This window comes from Triturus cristatus, chromosome 10, assembly GCF_964204655.1.
Source record: "Triturus cristatus chromosome 10, aTriCri1.1, whole genome shotgun sequence".
In the NCBI taxonomy this organism is placed as follows: Eukaryota; Metazoa; Chordata; class Amphibia; order Caudata; family Salamandridae; genus Triturus; species Triturus cristatus.
The window spans coordinates 947,866,707-947,883,599 of NC_140593.1; positions in this window are offsets into that span (position 1 = coordinate 947,866,707).

Consider the following 16,893-nt stretch of genomic DNA (forward strand, 5'->3'; position numbering starts at 1 on the left):
TCTTACGTACAGGCCAAACAGGATTATTCCAAGCAGAAGTAACCGGGGTTATAACACCTGCATCCACCAACTCCTGAATAGTGGTACTAATCTCCTCATGGCCACCTGGAATACGATACTGCTTCTGACAAACCACTTTTGTCGCCTGGGGAACTTGTATGGGGGGCATTCTTAAACGACCAACCCGTATAGGCCTGGACGATATATAATGCGTGGTTCCAAATTGGTAACACCCATCATCTAGATGCAACGTCATTCCTTTCAAAATATCAATTCCAATTATGAATTCTAAGAGTGGCACCACTAGTACAGAATATTCTTTTCTAGGGATTCTACCTATTCTCATTTCAAGCAAAGTTTGAACTGCAGGGGTTTCTTTTCCACCTAATCCGGTAATAGTAAAAGGCTGACCTGTAAACTTCTTTGATTTTCCATGAATAAGAGTGGCCTCCGCTCCTGTATCTACCAATGCTCGGGCCCTTTGGATATTACGATGTCTCCAATAAATATCAATATCTACATAGGGTCTATTATCTCTGTGAGCCCATCTGTGTACCGGAGCTTGACCTATTTCCTAGTCATTCTTACTGCATTCTGTGTACCAGGACAAATCAGGATAAAGACTCTCACGTTTCTTAGGTATCGGTACCTCCTGTTCATATCCATTCCCCGTACGGAGCGGATTCGAGTCTTCAGCATTGTACTGCGGGTTACGATCGACCAAACTGTGACGATCCTCTCTCCTCCTCAACTCAGGGGATTGATCCCTATCATCTCTACGTCTGCTGTAAACATAATCATTTCTCCCCCTTTCTCTTTCCCCCTCTCTCTCCCTGTCTCTCTCTCGACGGGGGGACACATCACGTACATAACGTCGATCATCACGACGAACAGAGCGCCCACGGCGGTCGTCATCACCGCTTCCGTCAGAACCACCACGATCACACTCAGTGGTCCGAACACGCCGGGCACCCTCCTTCCGATCCAAGCCACGTTTGCGAAACAACTCCCACAAACGAGCGGTAGTCTCACCGTCAATGTCCTCCCTACGCACACCATCAGCCAGAAGACCAGAAAAGATATCACGTCTAGTAAGTTTATTTTCACCAGGAGTACGAGTGTCAGGCCGGGACTGACGTTCAGGTTTAAACCACTCACCCAACTCACCGAGCTGGCGTACCGACTCCAGTACCGTAGATAACACATTACCAGTCTGATTAATCAATAAAGTCATCATGACCTGCTTATAGGCAACAGGGGAAGACCGAATAATGCGATTCCGCACAGAAGATGTCAACAAACCATCAAGCAACCTGTCAGCAGTACCCAGAAAAATTGCCGTTTTCATCACCTCCTCTTTGAGACGTTGTGCAGCGTCGCGCAAAGTATACCACGGTTTGTCATTCACAGGCCAATCAGACTCAGTAGGATACTTTTGATTACAACCCTCAGTCGCCAATTGAAGGAAAGAAATTTGACCACCACCATTATAGTTACGAAAATGATCCTGTACAGTAGAATCCGAACTCAAGGAACAAAACTTCAAACAATCGCCATTATCTAACATAATGCCCGCAGCGCCCAGTTCATAAAGGCGCACCATCCATGCGAGCAAGGTCTCACCAACTCGCTGCCGAAATCGCTGCAAAATATCACTAATTTCTTGTTGAGTAAAGTCCTCTAAAGAGTCTAAAGAAATACCCTGCGGAGCAGCGGGAGACTGCTGCAACTTCCGACGAAAAACTGGATGCGCAGAGACCGCGGGACGAGCATCACAAGGAGCCCGATCAGTACTCGTAGAGGGATAATCAGTGTAAGAGGTATCGATCCCACCCGAAGAACGAGCGTGATCACGGGGTGCACCATCAGAGGTGCGAGAAGCAGACTTACAATCATGACGGGAACGAGAAGACTCGCGCTTGGCAGACTCCTCACCCGAGGAACAAGAATCACTCGAGTTCCAGATATTACCATCCCATTCATCAGGATTCCAATCCAGTCCGGCTTTCGCCACGACCAGACGCACCTTTCGCGTCGAAACCCGACCGCGCCTGTTCTTGTATTTATAACGAGCAATTCGCACAGCCGCCCTTTCGGCAATAGTTTGGTAAGTCTCCAGCTTATCAGCAAGCAACTTATTTTGACACCGCAACAAAGTATGAGAATTCTGAATCTCAACAAAGTGCGCTTCCACATCTAAGAGAGATCTGTAATTTCAACAATCTCTCATGTAGAATCCGATATGCAGACAGAACAATCCAACCTCTGCGCCCCAAAATGGGAATCTCCTCACCCTTCGATACGGGTGCCTTCTGCAAACAAGTAATCACATTAGCCGGCTCCGCCAGCTCCAAAGAAGAATTCCAATTCTCACTCAAACCAGTAGAATCAGCCCACTCACGGGCCAAGGCTTCATAAGGCGTTGAATCCCATCCGGGAATATCAACGGGCAACTTAAAAGTAGATTTAGATCTCCTAGAAAACATCGTGGAAAAGAAAAAGAAGAAAAAGAAGAAAAAGAAAAGAAAGAAGAAAAATAAAAACTATACACACAAGTATACAAAAATAAAATGCAAACAAAACCACGCACGCGCCGAAAGCAAACACAAGACAACCACAACGCACACAGGTTTCGTAAATGGTTCGTGACGCCAAATGTTCTGCTTGGGTTTTCGGATCAGATAGAACCCGCTCAACAGAGCCTCTCTAACCCAGCCAGAACGTTACCCCCTCCCTAGGGCCTATTCACACCTAAGAAACCACATATATATATATATCACCTAAGGACAGGGAATTCCTACTATATGTATATATATATATATATATATATATACCAAGACCTCTTATAATACAAGTGGCGGCCTCGCGGTCCCAAATGGACCCAGGACTTCCTGCCCAGACGGCAGCCTCAGCCTCGCGGTCCCAAACGGACCCAGGACTTCCTACCCAGACGGCAGCCTTAGCCTCGCGGTCCCAAACGGACCCAGGACTTCCTACCCAGACGGCAGCCTTAGCCTCGCGGTCCCAAACGGACCCAGGACTTCCTACCCAGACGGCAGCCTCAGCCTCGCGGTCCCAAACGGACCCAGGACTTCCTGCCCAGACGGCAGCCTTAGCCTCGCGGTCCCAAACGGACCCAGGACTTCCTACCCAGACGGCAGCCTCAGCCTCGCGGTCCCAAACGGACCCAGGACTTCCTGCCCAGACGGCAGCATTAGCCTTGCGGTCCCAAACGGACCCAGGACTTCCTGCCCAGACGGCAGCCTTAGCCTCGCGGTCCCAAACGGACCCAGGACTTCCTACCCAGACGGCAGCCTTAGCCTCGCGGTCCCAAACGGACCCAGGACTTCCTACCCAGACGGCAGCCTTAGCACGAGTTCATCCTATAATTACCACGACATACAACAAGGGAATCAGTGTTACTATGTATCAGATCACACAAAGACTACTAGTTGAGCACAACCTGTTCCCCAGTTCGAGGGGCTCCTTTCTCCCTTATTCAGTTACCACCTACCTGATCAGGATTAACATCTGTTCATGTCAAGTCACAGCTGACTAGAAGAATAGGCTACCCTCTTATACATGAACACGCAGCACATGTTGATTCACTACAAACTGGATACTTTATTTAGTCACTACATACACGCTCACAGAACATAATACATATCACATATAACCTGCAAAGAAAAATGAAAGATTAAGTTGTACACTCTAATAATAATGGGGTTGACATCACCTTGGTCGTATGTAGCCTGCACTCAATGGTCATCTAGGTTCCCTTCTCGTCTGTGCCTCGGCTTCGCCTGGAAGTCACACCTCCGCAGTCACGGATCTACTCCCTTCTCCTTCTCCGAGTCACTGGGACCTCTTCCTCATCGGCTACTCTCTTTTCTCTTTGGCTATTCTGTTAGAAGAATATCTATCTCTCGGTTTTTCTCCACCTTCAAGTTTGTCATCTGTCTTCCCTGGAATAAGTAGTAGCTTTACTGCTAACGGCCAGGTGCCGCCTACGGACTAAAAGCCAGTGCCAGTATCTGCCTCAAACTTTCACTAATATAGAGGTGCATTTTCTCATGGAAAATTCCAGCCCGTAACCTGCCGCCCACCAAATTCTTGTACCTCCCCGTACCAAGGACACGTTCCCAGCCGGCCGGCCTGATGTAGTGTCTTCGGCATGAAGAAAAATACAATCCTTCGATAAGGGCCGGCCTGAACCGGTTCTCTCCAAGCGAATAACACCTCATAACTAAAACATCACCCTCGACCTAGAAACTTTCCAAGCTGCCGGAGCGGAAAGAAAGATGGAGTCTCTCCCGTTTAAGGCCTACCAGGCCTGGATTCAGCACGGCTCCATGAAATACCCTCACTATAGAACAGATTACCCCTAATACTAACGAATCTATCCTCTAGGATATATGTGCAAACCCTGATCTATGGGGAAGAACACAGGATCATGTCGAAGTGCCTAATAAATAGGCTCTATACACTACTCTAACCCTTAGACTTGGATGGAAAGAGACTGAAGTCACATTAGTTCCCCTTAATCACAAGAGAGCCGGGAAAATCGAGCAGTACAGCCCCCAGAACCATGTCCATGACTGTAGCCTAAACCACTCCCCTAACTTGAACCCACCTAACATGATCACCACCCCGCTGGAGGCCAAGGACTGTTCAACGTAGCCCAAGGCACCAGAGGAGGACGCCTTATGTGCTCTAAACCCCAGTAGCACCATTTTATGGCCCTGTCTTGTGTCAGGGTACCTGGGAGCGAGAAACAGGAAGCTCAGTGCTGCCACCTATGGGCAGTGACCTGTCATTGAGCTCAGCCCAAGTATAGTGCAGCAGGCTGCTTAAGATCTGTACCTTGATCATGACTACAGAATGGAACAAGCACATAATACTGAGAGTCTCAGTAATGTTGAGAACTAAAAAGGATCACTTGGGACATAGTCAAGTTCCATGGCAGCGGTTGCCCGGGAGGAAGGTATCAGGGGAACACACAAATTAACTGTAATCACAAATTAGTTGTGATGCACTTTACATATGAAATACAAGCACATTCATTAATGTTCATTCAAGTTAATTCTGTCATCTCAAGTGCACAGCCCAACAGGCAAGGGCAAGCTATGAGCAATGAAACAAGACAGGGAAGCCCTCACACCATTGCCCCTACTCTACTCTTTACGCCACTGCTTGAGGATAGTTCTGAGTATTGTATATCAGGGAAGCATTGGATGATGTACAGACAAGGAGTAACAAGCTCTATGCATTTGGGGGCAACTTGTAATATCCAGCAGGGCAACAGGGTGATGTTCAATTGGGGCACACGCTGGTGTACAGTACAGATGCAAAAAGAACAATTGATGGATGGAATGCTGGAACAATGTCATACATTCACCCCAGTACAGGGATCTGGGCCAAAATCCATCGTTTTTTTCACACCATGCCAATCGAGTTTAGAGCCAACCATATGCAAATCAGTCTTGACCCCGTTGCTCATTGGGACAGTCCAGCCCGAACTGCCAAGCCGGGTTCTCCCCAGACCGAAAACAAGCATCCAGGGACCGGTATTGGGGTAACACCCCTCATCATCCAGACTAGCTTGAATCCAGTGGCAAAGGGAGCAAGGGACCCACTTCTGGGCATACGCACCCCACTTATTGCTAAATGTGCTGCAGCAGCAAATGATGGACAGAATGATGAATGTTTGACATTGTTTCAGAATTCCATTCATCAATTGTTCTTTTTGCATTTGTTGCCCTAAGTGGGACGGGTGTGCCCAGACGTGGGTCCCCTGCTCAGCATGCCACTGGAGTCAAGCTAGCCTGGCTGATATGGGGTGATACCCTGAAACCGGTCCCAGGAGGCTTGTTTACGGTCCATGGAGGACCCGGCTTGGAGGTTAGGACTGGGCTGTGCCCATGAGGAGCAGGGTCAAAACTAATTTGCGTATTGTTGGGGCCAAACTGGGATGACATGGTGAGCAAAAGAATTATGGATTTAACCCAGATCTCTTGACAGGGGTGAATGTTTGATTTATTCATCATTGCATCCAACATTTGTTGCTGCAGTGATATACTGTACAGGGCACATGTCCAAGTGCAGGTGCCTCACACAACTTAATGTCAGAAATCTATCTAATTTTAAATTTATAAAGATCGTACTTCTCCAAATGGTGTCCTAGTGCGAAATAAGCACAGGAACACAACTCTTAACAAATTTGACTTTATATTTATATAGCGCGCAAATGAGAGGTTTCAAGTTCTCCCATTTCAGCCATGAGCCGCTTATCCAGACCTGCTGTTTCTTTTACTTGTGTGTAATTGTTGCCCATTATGAATGACAAACTGCAAGTATCAGAAAGAAAAATAAAAGAATCAGGGTTGGATACTAATGGTTACTTTCATTTTGGAAATTATTGAAGGGCGTCTGCAGCTTTTCTTAAATTTATTTTTTGCATATTTATATAGCACAAACTCGACCCGAAGGTATTGGAAAGCTTCACACGAGCACCGTATTTACATTACACATTCAGGCACGGGGAGATTAAGTGATTTGCCCAGAATCACAGGATGTGGACGTGACCGCGAGGCTCGAACCCTGGTTTCCATCACCAAAATCGGCATTCTAGCCGACGGACCACATCCCCACCACCTGTAATGAATTTGAGATTTTATTTAGTGGGGCAGGAAGCTATTTTATGGTTGTGTTGGAAAACCACACTCCCACTCTGAAAGGGTGGTGGTGGTCTTCCGGACACACTGTGGTAGCTTGGCTCGAGTGGTCAGGAAACAGGCGCAGTGCTAAGCATACAATATACCCATACAATAACCATGCGTGCATCCGTTCCAAAAACGACTCTACACCGTAAAAATTATGAAAATATTCTTTCTTTATCTTTTTCTCTTGGTTGCTGATTGGAAAAATAAATAGGTCAATCACAATATACAAGTTTCAATTAGTGCAGGTCAAATAAATATTGGCTGTTTGATGAAATAAATAGGGGTGATCATAAATAACAGGGCATAAATACAAGTGCAATATATACAGACAATTAAATACTTTGAGGCAATAAATACTGTACCAATAAATATTGTACACCATCAGGTCCTGTGGACCTATAAATATAGTGAAGCAATAAATAGGTAAAAATTCAATAAATACAGTACCCCCAATAAATAATTAAAAGTATACAGCAACACTCATGTAATCAGATGACACTTCAATTCTTAAGGGCTGATTTGGCCCAGGCACAGCTTGTAGGGTTGTGGAAGGCTTGAGGGGGGGCTACTCCCTGGCTGGGACAAGGCTGAGGCCTAAGCTGAGGTAGATCAAAGGGGGGAATACCAGTGCCCTGGCTTTCTCTCTCCACACAACCTCTCTAGGTTAGTCCCAGTTCACCCCAGGCACAGTCAGGTTGGTTTCAGCACCTCCCTAGCCCCTTAGAGCAGTCTCTCAGGTCTCCACAGGGCCTTAGGCGCCCTCTACTCCACTTACTGCCCTTTTTCTGATGTTCCGACGCCGCTGGAGTCGTGTCGACGCCGTGAGGCGGTTCCGGTTCGGTTTCGGCGGCCTCGGCACAATGTCAGTTCTTTGACGACGCCGGTAGGCGGTTCCGGTCCGATGTCGGTGGCCTCGGTTCGATCTCGACCTCCGATTCGACGGCGTCGGGCAGTCTCTTCACGATGTCGACTTCGGGCGGCTCCGGTCCGATGGCGCTCTCGGCTCCGATGACGTCGGCCGGCCTGGCCTCGATGTCGACTTCCGGCGACTCCGGGGTGCGATCCTCACCCCCGACCTCCGGTGCTCCTCCACACAGGTTCCGGGCGACTCCGGAGTGCGATCCTCACTCCCGACCTCCGGTGCTCCTCTACCTCGGTCTCCGACGACTCCGGAGGGCGGACTTCACTCCTCCGATGACGCCGCTCGCTCGACCTCGGTTCACTCCCTCCTCGACCTCTGGTATTCCTCACGACCTCTGTCGGCGCCCTCTCATGACCTCAGGCGGCTCCGGGTACGACGTCTGCTACTTCAGTCAGCGCCGCTTCTCCACCTCGGGCTCCAGGTCTCAGGCTACTCGACGCCGGACTCCAGGGAAACCAGTTCTCAGGTCAGAATCTTGCTGTTTTCTTGGTTCTAAGGCCTGTTCCTGCTGTCCAGGTCCTTAGGATAAGTTTCTTCTGTCTTCTTCCCACACAGGGCTATAGGCTGGGATCCATCAGTAGGGACAAGTATCAAGGGTGGGTTTATGGACCCCACTCCAGGCACAAGTTTCCACCCCTGCTGCTTCACTCCTTCCTCCTTCACTGTTGTGCTCCTCTCTCTTCACCAGTCAGGTGCCAACACGCGTCCCCCCCAGCTGAAAGTGGGGAGAGCTACCCAACCCCTTGGGAGTTCTCATCACTAAGGCGGAAATACCTTGAGAGACCGTCTGCATTGGCGTGGTCCACTCCAGGCCGATGTTCCACCTGAAAGTCCATCCCCTGTAGGGAAATAGACCACCTCAACAACTTGGGATTCTCCCCCTTCATCTGCATCAGCCAGCGAAGGGGTCTGTGGTCGGTCTGAACCAGGAAGTGCGAGCCAAACAGGTATGGCCGCAACTTCTTCAGAGCCCATACCACTGCAAAGGCTTCACGCTCTATTGCACTCCACTTCTGTTCCCTGGGAAGTAGTCTCCTGGATAGGAAGACCACGGGTTGATCCAGGCCCTCTTCGTTGAGTTGCGATAACACTGCCCCAATGCCATGTTCTGATGCATCTGTCTGGACAATGAACTTCCTGGAAAAGTCTGGGGCCCTTAAGACCGGGGCCTCGCACATGGCTTTCTTCAATCTCTCAAAGGCTTGCTGACAAGCCTCCGTCCAGACTACCCGTCGAGGTTGTTTCTTGGACGTGAGCTCCGTGAGGGGGGCTACGATGGTACCGTACCCCTTCACGAAGCGGCGGTAATATCCCGTGAGGCCCAAAAATGCTCGGACCTCAGTCTGTGTCTTGGGGGGTTCCCAGGCCATGATGGCCTCGATCTTCGCCTGGAGGGGTTGCACCGCTCCCCTACCCACCAAGTGTCCAAGGTACACTACCGACCCCTGCCCGATCTGGCACTTGCTGGCCTTGATCGTCAATCCGGCTTGTCTCAGGGCCTGGAGAACAGCTTGCAGGTGACGCAAGTGATCCTCCCAGCTGTTACTGAAGACGGCTATGTCATCCAGATAAGCAGCAGAGAAACTCTCCATTCCGGTGAGGATCTGGTTTACCAGGCGCTGAAACGTGGCAGGTGCGTTCTTGAGCCCAAAGGGCATCACACAGAACTGGTAGTGGCCATTGGGCGTGGAGAAGGCTGACCTTTCCCTTGCTCCATCAGTGAAAGAGATCTGCCAGTACCCCGAAGTAAGGTCAAAGGTACTTAGATATTGGGCAGCTCCCAGCCGGTCAATCAATTCATCCGCCCTAGGGATCGGATGAGCATCAGTTTTTGTCACTGAATTCAGTCCCCGGTAGTCCACACAGAACCTCAGTTCTGGTTGGGCACCCGGTGGTGCAGCTTTTGGTACTAACACCACCGGACTGGACCAGGGGCTGCTAGAAGGTTCAATCACTCCTAGCTCCAGCATCTTAGTGACCTCACTATGAATGCTGGCCTTCACCTTGTCTGACATCCGGTAGATCTTGGACTTCACAGGTGGGCTGTCTCCTGTGTCCACGTCATGGACGCACAGGTGAGTCCTACCCGGGACAAGGGAGAACAACGAAGAGTACTGCCCCAGAACCTGGCGACAGTCCTCCTGCTGTTCAGGAGTTAGAGATGGGGAGAGAATCACTCCCTCCACCGACCCATCCTTCTCTTGAGACGCAAACAGATCAGGGAGAGGCTCGCTTTCCACGTCCTCTCCTCCGTCAGTCACCATCATCAAGATGACTTCGGGCCTCTCGTGGTGGGGTTTGAGGCGGTTGGCATGCAGCACCCGCAGGGGCTGACGAGGGGTCTTCAGGTCCACCAAGTAGGTAGCCTTACCCTTCTTCTCCAACACCTCAAAGGGTCCTGACCAGCGATCCTGGAGGGCACTAAGCTCTCCGGGTTCGATCACCCACACCTTCTGGCCAGGCTCCAACTCCACCGGGTGAGCGTTGTGGTCATACCACGCCTTCATTACTGCTTGGCTGGCTTCCAAGTTGTCAGAAGCTTGCTTCCACAACTTAGCCATTTGGCTCCGGAAGGCCAGCATGTAGCTCACCACATCCTGGGGAAGCTTTCTGGGAGTTCTTTCCCATCCGTCTCTCACCAGGTTGAGAGGTCCACGTACAGGGTGCCCATACAGAAGCTCGAAGGGGCTGAAGCCCACTCCCTTCTGTGGCACTTCCCTGTAGGAAAAAAGTAAACAGGGTAAGAGGACGTCCCATTTCCTCCGCAGGCTTTCAGGCAGACTTCTGATCATGCCCTTCAAGGTTTTGTTAAACCTCTCCACCAGACCATTGGTCTGGGGGTGGTAAGGAGTGGTGAACCGGTAGGTCACTCCACACTCCTTCCACATTGCCCGCATATACGCTGACATGAAGTTGGTCCCCCTGTCGGACACAACCTCCTTGGGAAAACCCACTCGGGTAAAGATTCCCATCAGGGCCCTAGCCACAACAGGTGCTGTTATGGTCCTCAGAGGTATTGCCTCTGGGTACCGTGTGGCATGATCCACCAGAACCAGGATAAACCTGTGACCAGCTGTAGTTGGTGGATCTAATGGACCCACAATGTCGATGCCCACCCTTTCAAAGGGGGTGCTAACGACAGGAAGTGGTTCCAGGGGAGCTTTCAGCTTCACCCCTGTTTTCCCACTGGCTTGGCAAGACACACATGTCCGGCAGTAGGTATCGGACGTCACTTTCATCTGAGGCCAATAAAAGTGTGGGACAAGACGGGCGAAGGTCTTGTCTTGCCCCAGGTGTCCTGCCAATGGTATCTCGTGAGCCAACTCCAAAAGGAAGGCTCGATAACGTTGAGGAACTACCAAGGCTCGTGACGATCCATGTAGGGGTGCCTTGGGTTCACTGTAGAGGAGGCCATCCTCCCAGTAAACACTGTAGTTCCCTTCAACGTTCCCTGCTGCCTGGGCTTCGGCCTGTCGCCTCAGCCCCTCAAGGGTAGGGCACTCCCTCTGGCCCTGGCAGAATTCCTCCCTGGACGGGCCTCCCTCCACGTGCCACTCGGCCGGGATGGGTAAGTCCTCCAGGTTGGTAACGTCCCCCTCCGCAGACTCCTGGCCCACCACCTCCGGTGGCCTATCCGTCCTACGGGGTGGAGACGCCGAGGCAGGCTCCTCCTGTCCTCGGTTCTTCCCTTGACTGGCAGCTGGCTGGGCCTTTGTTCCAGGCTCCAGCCGGAATGAACTCCCTCTTCGGGTAGTCGCGGACCTTGTGCTAACACAGGCCCAGTCAGGTGTACCCAGCATCTCGGTGTGAGTCCGGTATTCCACCTCCTTCCAAGAGTTGTGCTCCATGTCATTGCCCAGCAGACAATCGACTGGCACGGCAGGGCTTACGGCAACTCGAAGTGAACCTGCAACCCCCCCCCATTCAAAGGGAACCTCGGCCACGGGATAGTGACCTGTTCTGCCGTCAGCCATCGCGGCTGGGTGGAGTACATCGGGAATTACCTGCTCTGGAGACACCAGCTGGCTACGCACCATAGTCATACTGGCTCCTGTGTCTCTCAGAGCCTCCCCTCTTTGGCCGTTGATGGTGATCCACTGCCCATACTTTGCGGTATTTGCGGGCACCTGGATCTTAGGAACCATCTCCCGTTCTCCCAGGGACACTAGAGTGACACCCGCCCACTCCCTTCCCTTAGTTAAGGGCATCTCCTCCCCGAGCACTACACTAGCTACTCCGGGGGGCTTTCCTCCAGTGGGAGGGGGTGATCGTTTCTGACACTTCGGATCTCCTTTATAGTGTCCAACGCCACCGCACTCGTAGCAATGGACAACCCTTGGCTGCTGACTCTGGCCAGGATTAGGGTTTCTGGGTGGGTTAGCCTTAGAGGTGAATCCTGTTCCCTTCCCTTGGAAGTTATTTTGGGGGCCTTTGGAGAACTCCTTTTTCTTTTCCCCTCCCTCTTTCTTCTGGGGGGCGCCCTGTCCGGCCTTTTGAGTATCCCCTCCAGTCCCCCTTGTGGACACCCGGGTACTAGCCCAAATGTCCGCCTCCTCAGCAAGCTTCCGGGGACTGGTCAGCTTGCTATCCACCAGGTGTTGCCGCAGTTCAGGGAAACATTTCTCGAGTAGGTGTTCCTTCAGTACTAGGTCAAACAGCTCCTCGTAGTTCCTTACTTCACTGCCCTGAATCCAACCTTCCAGTGCCTTCTTTGCATAGTCCAGGAAGTCCACCCAATTCTGTGTGCCCAGTTTGTGACTACCCCTGAACTTCTGTCTGTACTTTTCAGGTGTTAGTCCAAACTTTCTGATGAGCGCCAGTTTCATGGTGGGGTAGTGGGTCTGCTCATCCTCTTCGAGGGCCAATAAAGCATCCCTACCAGCTGGAGGCATGTACCTATACAATCCTCCTCCCCAATACTTCACTGGAACCCCATGGGCCCTCAACGAGACCTCATAGGCTGCTAGCCACTTGGCGATGTCGTCACCCGCCCCATAGCTAGCTACTATGTCCTTTGGCAGGTAAGGTTTGGATTCCCTGGTGATTTCTTGGTCTTTGCTGCCACCATTAGGAACAGTTGGTGCCCCAATTCTTAAGATCTGAAGCTCTATCTCTTTCAGTCTTATCTCATGAGCCATCTTCTGTTTCTCCGTCTCATGAGCCATCCTCTGTTCCTCCTTCTCCTTCTCCAGCTTTGCTAAGTCCCATGTGAGCTGTCTTTTCTCCCTCCGATCTGCTAACTCCACTTCGGATAAGCCCCCACTAGAGACAGTGCTGCCCTTCCTAGAAAGTGTCCTGGGCCCTGCTGACAGGTTCCCCACCTCAGGTTGGTACATCTCAGCCCCCTCGGGGTCAGGCTCTCCATCCCTGTCTTCCTCCTCAGCCTTGCTTTCTCGGCGTGCCTCCCCCCAAGCCCTTAAGCTGGTTTGGAGTGCACCCTTCTTTGCTCCTGGGGACAGTACACCCCCTCCCGCTGGCAAAACTCCCTGAGTTGGGCCACAGTGTACGTTTCTAGATTTTCTAGTACAAACTCCATCTTGCCCACTCAGGTTAGAGGACAGGTTTTGTGCAGTAACAATGCAGGGGGGTACCTTTAATAATACCTCCTCCCACCACCAGAGTAAATTTGGAAAAAAAACAAAAACCCACAATTAGGAAGGCCGCTGTGAGAAAACTCCCGGTGTAGGCCTATGGACTACCCACAGTTATTGTTGAGTATATGTAGGCACAGCTCTATCCCACCACTGAACACCAATTTATGTTGGAAAACCACACTCCCACTCTGAAAGGGTGGTGGTGGTCTTCCGGACACACTGTGGTAGCTTGGCTCGAGTGGTCAGGAAACAGGCGCAGTGCTAAGCATACAATATACCCATACAATAACCATGCGTGCATCCGTTCCAAAAACGACTCTACACCGTAAAAATTATGAAAATATTCTTTCTTTATCTTTTTCTCTTGGTTGCTGATTGGAAAAATAAATAGGTCAATCACAATATACAAGTTTCAATTAGTGCAGGTCAAATAAATATTGGCTGTTTGATGAAATAAATAGGGGTGATCATGAATAACAGGGCATAAATACAAGTGCAATATATACAGACAATTAAATACTTTGAGGCAATAAATACTGTACCAATAAATATTGTACACCATCAGGTCCTGTGGACCTATAAATATAGTGAAGCAATAAATAGGTAAAAATTCAATAAATACAGTACCCCCAATAAATAATTAAAAGTATACAGCAACACTCATGTAATCAGATGACACTTCAATTCTTAAGGGCTGATTTGGCCCAGGCACAGCTTGTAGGGTTGTGGAAGGCTTGAGGGGGGGCTACTCCCTGGCTGGGACAAGGCTGAGGCCTAAGCTGAGGTAGATCAAAGGGGGGAATACCAGTGCCCTGGCTTTCTCTCTCCACACAACCTCTCTAGGTTAGTCCCAGTTCACCCCAGGCACAGTCAGGTTGGTTTCAGCACCTCCCTAGCCCCTTAGAGCAGTCTCTCAGGTCTCCACAGGGCCTTAGGCGCCCTCTACTCCACTTACTGCCCTTTTTCTGATGTTCCGACGCCGCTGGAGTCGTGTCGACGCCGTGAGGCGGTTCCGGTTCGGTCTCGGCGGCCTCGGCACAATGTCAGTTCTTTGACGACGCCGGTAGGCGGTTCCGGTCCGATGTCGGTGGCCTCGGTTCGATCTCGACCTCCGATTCGACGGCGTCGGGCAGTCTCTTCACGATGTCGACTTCGGGCGGCTCCGGTCCGATGGCGCTCTCGGCTCCGATGACGTCGGCCGGCCTGGCCTCGATGTCGACTTCCGGCGACTCCGGGGTGCGATCCTCACCCCCGACCTCCGGTGCTCCTCCACACAGGTTCCGGGCGACTCCGGAGTGCGATCCTCACTCCCGACCTCCGGTGCTCCTCTACCTCGGTCTCCGACGACTCCGGAGGGCGGACTTCACTCCTCCGATGACGCCGCTCGCTCGACCTCGGTTCACTCCCTCCTCGACCTCTGGTATTCCTCACGACCTCCGTCGGCGCCCTCTCACGACCTCAGGCGGCTCCGGGTACGACGTCTGCTACTTCAGTCAGCGCCGCTTCTCCACCTCGGGCTCCAGGTCTCAGGCTACTCGACGCCGGACTCCAGGGAAACCAGTTCTCAGGTCAGAATCTTGCTGTTTTCTTGGTTCTAAGGCCTGTTCCTGCTGTCCAGGTCCTTAGGATAAGTTTCTTCTGTCTTCTTCCCACACAGGGCTATAGGCTGGGATCCATCAGTAGGGACAAGTATCAAGGGTGGGTTTATGGACCCCACTCCAGGCACAAGTTTCCACCCCTGCTGCTTCACTCCTTCCTCCTTCACTGTTGTGCTCCTCTCTCTTCACCAGTCAGGTGCCAACAGGTTGGATGACGTATTTTAAACGCCCTGTTTTCTACAACGACCCACGTGCACAGATAACACGCATAGACACAGATATGGACACGCACAACTCAGATACAGGCATACATGTGGACGTGCACGCAGCGGCAAGAGGTCAAAGGTAATGGGTAACATCTAGAGTCTTTATGCACAGCAGCATTCTGTATGCTGGGATTTTTTTCAAAACCTGTTTCTTTAATACATGCCCCTTTCATAAGGGTCCCTGTTCTCTAAGTGAAGACCCCTCCTCCCAGAAAGGATAACAATATTGAGCACGGATAGCTATTAACCACAATCAGGTTTGATGATTATATCCCAACACCCAAAGTTCCACAATCAACTGATCACTAGGCTCCAATGCACCCGGCAGGTGTGGGGAAAAAGAGAGAGGGGGGGGACACAAAATAGTCTGTTAAGGAAGCTCATAATCAAGACCAAAAGAATTAAAGAAAGATAAATCAATCATATGGCGATTCCCATCTTCCTTTCTCGCCATCAAGCACATCCCCATCCACTAGCTCTGCACTTGAAGGCTTCAAGAAGGGACTTTCCTCTTTCACTCGCACTTGCACAACATCCCCACTCTCTAACAGACACTCTGCTGAAGCTGGTACCCTCCTGGAGTTATAAAAAGAATAGTATGCAGTTCCTAATGTGAAAGTAGGCGAACGTGTGTTAAGAAATAAGCTCTACTTAAGAGTAAGTAGTTGCACAATAAGGGGAGAAGAAACTTCTCCTTGTTGGAAAAAGACCCTCACACACCCAGCCAGCTAGGTGTCATGCTTCATCATCGGGTCTGCTCCTTATCGGGGCGGCGCTGCAATCCCCGATCGGCACCCGAGATGGGGCCTTCCTGGCGGAGATCTTTTTTCCAAAAGCCGGTGGGTGAAGTGCGTGTGAGGGCCCTTAATAGTGTAGGTGATAGTGATGTGTAGGAAAAATTAAAATAGGGGAGAAGGTCCACTCAGAAATTTTTAATGAACGTGTCCCCTACCCTAATTAAAAATAAGACAAAACAACGCTAATCCCAACTCTAAGGATGTCGGTTGATTGCGTCTGTCAAGTGGTCAACATGTTTCTTGCCCTTGAGTCTATTTGATGGCAATTCGTCAGGACCAAAAGATCTACCTACACTTAAATGGTGGTGGTCTATAGTACAGTATACAGGTGACCACCCTTTCAGCACCCAAAGAAAGTGTGGTACCTGTAATTCTAAAAACACAGCCTGCAAAGTAAAAGATAGAATTACAATATTAGAAATTCAAGTCATAGTGTATAGGAATTGTAAATGACAAAACATGCAACATAATGATGCAAACCGCATGCTGAATAAGATCGCTAGTGGCATGCGTTATGACGTGTCTGTCATACATTTTGGAAACAGTGAGATAAGACAATAATACGGAAGAACGAAGGCAGCAAGAGGAGCACACAACAAAGGTTAACTCACCCAATTAGGGTCATGGATATGTGGTATCAGATCCGGCTAGTGGAGACACTAAGGTGTAGTGTCCTAATATAAAAATGAAAATAAAAAACAAAACGAAGAAAACAAGAGAGACATGGTTGATACATGAAAAGCTCTACAGAAAGTCCCGGGCTAATGCGCCCAGGGTCGAAGAGGTCACACAGTAAATCTGCGTGTCCAGTAGGTCAACACTGGGTTCGTAGTGAATTGTAGTGGTGCCAAGCCTCCAAGTGAGGCGCACAAAGTAAAATCAAGTGCAAGAACCCAGGAGGGAGTCGCGTAGTACCCCGACAAGGCAAAGGTTGCCAACCCCCACACTCACCGAAATGAGGTCAGGAGTGCAATCAGTGTGCCCTTAGGGGCCC